Source organism: Meles meles, chromosome 5 (assembly GCF_922984935.1).
Source record: "Meles meles chromosome 5, mMelMel3.1 paternal haplotype, whole genome shotgun sequence".
Taxonomy (NCBI): Eukaryota; Metazoa; Chordata; class Mammalia; order Carnivora; family Mustelidae; genus Meles; species Meles meles.
The window spans coordinates 51,089,790-51,097,139 of NC_060070.1; positions in this window are offsets into that span (position 1 = coordinate 51,089,790).

The following is a 7,350-nucleotide window of genomic DNA, read 5'->3' on the forward strand; positions in this document are numbered from 1 at the left end:
ATTCACTTTTTCTCAAATATGGCTGCACATTGGAATCACCCGGTGAGTTTTACTGATGCCTAGGCCCCACCACCTTCCCCCCACCCCAAGATTTTGACTTAATTAGTATGGAACGGAAGGAGCAATAAAAATTCCCCAGCTGATTATCATGGGCAGTAAAGTTTGAGAACCACTATTCTTGACAATATTCTTCAATTAAGTCAGTCTAAATCATCCTACCTCATTTTTTGCACCTACTTCATGCTGTTGACTTATATTAATTATCAACTAGTTCCTGTAAGTTTTTTCTTTCTACAGTAAATTCCTAAGTCACATTTTCCCATCATTGTACTTTACTACTGAAACTTTAATCCTTTTAAAATTTTATTTTATTGGATAAAACTTGTGGCTGTAGTCATTCAAGATTTCTCACATCCTAATTTTTTTTATGTAACATGTTTTCTATTCTTCTCAATTTCTCATAGTTCAAGCATTTAAGGAGGTATCTTTGATCTAAAGCATTAATTGAAAAGCTGAATATAATGGAGAGCCTAGCTTCTCTCATCTAGGGTCCTCTCTCTAGGTTGACATTGGGCATTAATCAGTGAATTTGGATGTACTCATTCAAATAGTTTCAGTCTGCCTAATTTTACTTTTATCCAGACCATATTTATCCACTTTCTATAAGGGATTTATGGAAAATGAGCCCTCTTCCTGACTTTTTTAAAATTTAAATTCAATTAATTAATATAATATATCATTTGTTTCAGGAGTACAAGTCTGTGACTTATCAGTCTTATATAATACCCAGTGCTCAATACAACACATACCCTCCCCAATGTCCATCACCCAGTCACCCCATCCCTCTACTGCCTTCCCCTGTAGCAACCCTCAGTTTGTTTCCTATGATTGAAGAGTCTCTTATGGTTTGTCTCCCTCTGGTTTCATCTTGTTTCATTTTTTCCTCTCTTCTATGATCCTCTGCCTTGTTTTTTAAATTCCACATATGAGTGAGAGCATATGATAATTGTCTTTCTCTGATGGACTTATTTCACTTAGCATAATACCCTCTAGTTCCATCCATCTTCCTGACTTTTTAATAGTTCCTTGTTGGTCTCCTTTATGGGTTAGTCCTTCTCTGCTCATCACTCAGAAATGTTGGATTTCCTGATGGTTCCACTGGGATCCCTGCTTTCCTAAGGTACATGCTTTCTAATATATTTCCAGTCATAGTTGTACACATGGCTGACTAGTCCCATCTTCCCCCTAAGCTTCAGGATGAAACTGTTTGCTAGAAATCTCCAAATAGATAACCTACAAGTTCCTCCCATCAACATGTTCAGAACTGGTTCATCGTCTCTCCCATGCCCAAACTTGATTCTCTTTTTAATTTTCCCATATCAGCTACTGACACATGATTTATCTAGGTACCATACAAGAAATCTATGAATTATTCTTGATTTATCATGCTTTTGCATGATTAAATCAAACGTCCCTAAAGTATGCCTGTCTCACATCTTATATTTCTCACATCTGTTCCTCTTTTCAATCCATACCACTACTACCCTAGTCCTGGCACTAACCTCTTCTTGACTGGATTCTATTGATGTCACCTAAGCCAGGCTCCTGGATTCCTTTTTTTTTTTAATTTATTTACTTGACAGACAGAGATCACGAGTAAGCAGAGAAGCCGGCAGAGAGAGGAGGAAGCAGGCTCCCCGCGGAGCAGAGACTCCGATGCGGGGCTCCTGGGATCCCAGGGTCCTGGGATCATGACCCGAGCCGAAGGCAGAGGCTTTAACCCACTGAGCCACTCAGGTGCCCCATTCTGGATTCCTATTTTGACTTACATCATTGCCAAAGAGGTTCATCTAATTTGCAAATCTGACAATTTTATTCCAGCAACTAAAATGCTTCAGTACTTCTCTTTTGCTTCTATAATAAAGTTCAAGTTCATCATCTTGGCAAAAATTTCTTCTCTGAACTTGGCCTCAACCTCCATCTCCTGCCATTTTTCACTCCACACTGCCAAAGCATTCAGGATAGAAATGCAGACTGTGGGAAAGAGGAGTCCTAGAAAGCACAGAAGGGTTCTTACAAGCAAGTTGTACCTGGCAGTTTACTCACAATGGGCTTTAGGTCCAGAGGTAGTAGCAAGCCTAGCTTTTACATGTGGGCCATGTCACTGGGGTGGCAAACCTGTCTTGATGCAGATTTTTAGAGAGGCAAAAGCTCTTTAAATTCCTTCATGTCTGGCCTGCTTCCTGATTCTAACTGAAAAACTTGAAATAGAATTCCCTAAAAATCTATTAATCAGAATTTCTCTTTAGAATTAAAAGCAGAAGTAAAAGCTCTTTGGGAGCTCTTTTCCTGGAATCCCATTTGCACCTGAACAGAGCACCCATACAGTGTGTGCCATATGAACCCATACAGTATGGATTCAAAGATGTACCTAGCAGCTAACATACCTAACATCCCTGTAGAGTAACCCATGGCCAGTGAAATTTTGAAGCTTGGGGATCAGGCAGAGTGGGACCTGGTGATTCTTTAGAGTGAAACTCAAACATCTGTATTTCTTAAGTTTTCCATTTGCTAAGTGATTTCTTTTAAGTGAGGGCATCTAGAATATAAATACAAAAAATAAGGATAGAGTTTTAGCAGGCAAAATAACTAGTCAGGTATCATATTGCCTTGCAATTGGCCAAGACCATTTCTTGAGTTATTTTCTAACTCAATGACTACTAGGAGCCAATAAAAATTTGTTAGAAGGGTGAATCAACAAATGAATAAAATAGCCGGTCAATTAAAATAATTCCACCTTATTTTATTTCGATTAATTTGTGTCAGGGTTGGTGCATTAATGTAATTCAAGGTCTTCATTGAAAGGTGTTTTGATGCTCATTTCAGTCAAGTGCATAATCAGTGGTGGGGTCCCTTCCCAGGGTACAGCAGAAGGCCGCTAAAAAGAGGAGTATAAGTGTGGTGTTCCATCAACTTACAAAGTTGTTTTTCTCTATCATATTTTTAAAAGGCTTTAAGCAAGACTCTTAAGAAAGCTCTTAAAAAATAACATATCATGTATCAAGCATAAAATAGTTGAGGAATTTTCAGTGTAGAAAAGTGATAAAAACATAAAATAACAAAATTTACTGTAAATTATATAATGCTTTTAAGTCTATAACTTTTTAATCAAAATGTGTACAGATATTTATAAAAAAAGTAATTGGTTAAGACTGTAGACTCTGAAATTCAATGACCTGGGTTTGAATACTACCTATCTGCTAGCTTTGTGATCTTAAGCAATTTATTAAACATTTTTGAGGCTGAGTTTCCTCATCTATAAAATAGAAGTAGCCACTATATAAACTTCAAAGCATTTTTGTAAAGATTTAATTAATTAATTAATTAATTACTTTTAAAGTAGGCTCCAAATCCAGTGTGGAGCCCAACACAGAACTCAAACTCACAACCCTGAGATAAGGACCTAAGTTGAAATCAAAATGTTTAACCGACTGAGCCACCCAAGTGCCCCACATATTTGTGAAGATTAGATGAGATGATATATACAATGGGCTTAGCACAGTGCAGGATATAAAGCACAATAACCATTAATTAATGTTATTTTTTCAGTTACAAACATACTTGATGTAAATACTGATTACATTTTCTTGGGGTAATTCAATGACTTCTCGGGCATCTGAAGCCCACAGGTCAGAAAACACTGCACTAAAACAGGAACTGCAACGTGAGACTTTAGAAAAAATAAGAGAGCTGTCTTAGCTACTGAAAGAGCTCCAACTTGGCACGTGGAAGACTCTGAGAGAGCATTTTCTCCTCAGGAGGTATGGCTGACAAGTGGAGCAGCCCCTGGAAGGGGCTGTCCCCAAGAACAAAGAACAAACACCATGAACTGGATTCATTCCTGGGAACTGGGCACTCCTGCTGACAAGAGCTCTGTCAAGACATTTGGTAGTGGTCTGTCCCAGGGATGCTGCTGCCTATACACACCAAAGAGGGTGGTTTACAGAAGGATGATGATGAAGGATGATGAGTCCAACGATTTGGGGTTTTCGGACCCTATCTTCCTATCATGGTCTCTCACTCGCAAAGCAGAACATCAGCTCAGATTCTCCATGCAACGTCCAATGGAGGCATGAAAATCTTATGCTTTGTCAATATACTCTCTTTGAGGAGGGTCAATAATCATTTCCACCAAGGAAATTGAAGGCCAGAAACTGGACAAGCAAACCAGTTTAGAGGTTTGATCTAGAATCTGGTCTTTAGGCTTCTAGGGGATTAGTCAAGTGTTTGATCTAGGATAGATATGAGAATTTCATTTTCAAAAACTCTGTAAAAATAGCAATGATGATGCCACTGCTCATTCACTTTACATGCACCCACTGCATCACTTTTATTATAATAATGCCTTAGCAATAACTAATGAGAACAGTTTAGATGATATGAAATAATATAAATTTTTCACCAGGAATGGGAAAAAGATTACTCAGTTCAAATCCCTGTCTACCATCATATAGCTTTTCTCTGAAGCTCAATTTTGTCATCTGAAAATGAAACAGTAGAAGCCCGGGTTCTCAAGGTCATTTTCAACTCTAACATTCTCTGACTAGACCATACTAGGATAAGGTCACAGGTATGAAAGGCCAAGACTTGCCATCTCTGTTTCCTTTTATGCCTTTGGAATCTCTTCTACTTCACCTTCTTGTGTTTCTTCTATGCTTCAACAGCGCCCAACACCATGGCTTCTCCCACCATCCATATTGGTAACTTACTAAGGATTTTAGATTGTGGAACAAAACTCCATTCCCAGATCATTAGAGAGATCATATACTTTGGCAGTTTGGAATGGCTCAAGCTTCACTTAGCACAGTTACTTTGAAACTGGCTACACACACTTTTGTAATGCCCTTGCAAAACTTGAAAGTTTTCCTAAAACAATACTGGCCCATTAGCAACAATTTCCTTCTTCTGACCAAGAAAGTTTGTCTTATTTTTAACAAATGATTGCTTTCAGGGCTAATTATACCTTTCCTATTTCCAACTTTATTCCTTAATAAGAATTCCTTAAAAGAAAGCATTTTTTAACCACTTCTTTACTTTTGGGGACCACTTGTTTAATCCTTTCATTTCTTCTAGATTCAGAACTGTTTTTCCCAAATAAAGATACTAGTAAGTATATGAATCAAATATTATATAAATTATTTCATATATTATTGTTTTATATTAAATATATGTCTATTTTTAAACATCACAAACTGAACTTGGGGCTTTTCGGGCACACAAATATCACTCTCACATGGCAAGGTAGAGGTTATGATTGGAAACACAGGAATGGAAGTGTATTGTGTATTCCTTCCACCCCCCGCCCCGCAAAACAACACTACACATCAAAATCACACAATAATTCTGACCTTAGAAGGAGTATCATAGTTTTCTTAAAAGATCAGAATGATTGTCACTTGCAAGCGGATTAGATATGTTTATGTTGGAATCAGAGATTATAGTTAGGACAAATGGGTTGAAGTTAAAGTCATATTTTTTAAAGCGTAACTAATATTTTCATTAACTGTTTTATGGAAGCTGTTTTATAGGCTCTTCAAACATAAGGGACTGGGATTTGGATTTGATGACCTTCCACTGTGAGGTTCTTTTATTCTACTCCAGAATGATTTGAAGGTGGTGATGAATTCTGTTAGTGTCTGGTGAATTGTTTAATACCTTGATTTTAGAGTGTAACATAAATAGGTTTTCTGATATAAGAGTCTGAGCCTCAAGGAAATAAGAATGTATTTAAATGAATTCTTAAACCAAATAACAAGTAGGTATTTAGTCTATGTGATTTCATCTTAATATTTTTTTGTCAACATAAACACACAGCTTGATACTTAAAGTAAATATGGTTTTGTTCACATGTTGCTTAAGAAATTGAAAACAGGGTAAGGTTTAGCTTCAGATCTGAATTTGTGTAAGGTACATTATTCAGGAACACAAAGATCTGATTAAAGTGCCTAGAGCTCTTCACAGGCGGGCTGGAAAGACCAGTTCTTGATACTTTCTTATTTCAAAAACTGTGCTATAAAAACTCAGCTTCTTGGATACACATTCTCTAAATGATAGAGAGCTTGAAACAGAGTCCTCTGTTAACCTCTTCCAATTTGAGGTCCTGTTCTATGAGTTAGTATATCTCCGAGACATTAAAATAATAGACTGACCTCACTAATTATGTAAACAACACAAATCTTAAAATAGAACCTAAATACACAAAAATTGTGTAAACATTAAGATACCAAGAGTCAATATTCCCATCACTTCCTCCATGAAGCTCAGGTGATCACCAAAGGCCTACAGGGAATTTCTGGCATTCAATTTTTTTGACCTCCCCAAACAGCACTTTCACACAGTCTAACCTGATATGAAGTGGAAATACAAGCAGCAGGTGAATAATTCAAACTAGTTGCTCAGAGTACATTTTTCCACTTGGGGAAAATCATCATAGGATTGGACACAGCTTCTAGACACAACATGATCTTTTCAGATCATGACCAAAAGGGGGGAAAATAGCGGTTGAAAGAAACAGTAGTTTGAGGATCACCTGGGAAGAAGACGAATCAGGTATGTGACAGAGCTGAGCCTCAATAGCAGGTTGCTCTGATGTAGACAATGATCCCGTGATACGTCTTGTAAGAGGAGGTGGGACAGACCCTAAATGCAATATTCTGACAGCTCATGACAAAGACTTCAAAATCTGTGAGAATCATAAGCAACAGAAATAAAAGGTCTTCTCGAGGCTATTAAATCAAAGCAAAGTGATGACCATTGAGGTTAGTAGGAATGCTATTTAACTTACATGTCACTTTTATTATTACTTTGAATCTTAAGCTAACATAACTTTATTGTAAGTTTTCTGTAAGAATTAAGTGAAATCATGTACTTATAGGACCTCGCATTCAGTTACTGCTACAAAGTATCAGTTCGCTTCACACTCTCTCCTGGCTTCTCAGGGTTTGATCACAGATCTTATTAAGTGAGGAAGAAGTCTTAAAATACAGCCTAGAATGATCACTTGAATAACCACTAGCAGGTCTGTGTCAAAGCGTACCATTCAAATGTAAAGACTGTAACGCTCTTCTTTAGGATACCATGAAAGTGTTTGTTTGCTCCCCTCCTTCCTCAACCAACATAAATTCTCAACAACAGTAACTTGGCTTCCACCCAGCACTGATCTAAACTGGTCTGATGAATGTCACCAATGACCTCCTCAGTTTCAACTTCAATGTAAACTTTGGAGTGCTGTGTAACACTGGCTTCTTCTTAGTGTCCTCTCTTCCCTCACTCTTCTGCTGCTTCTCTTTC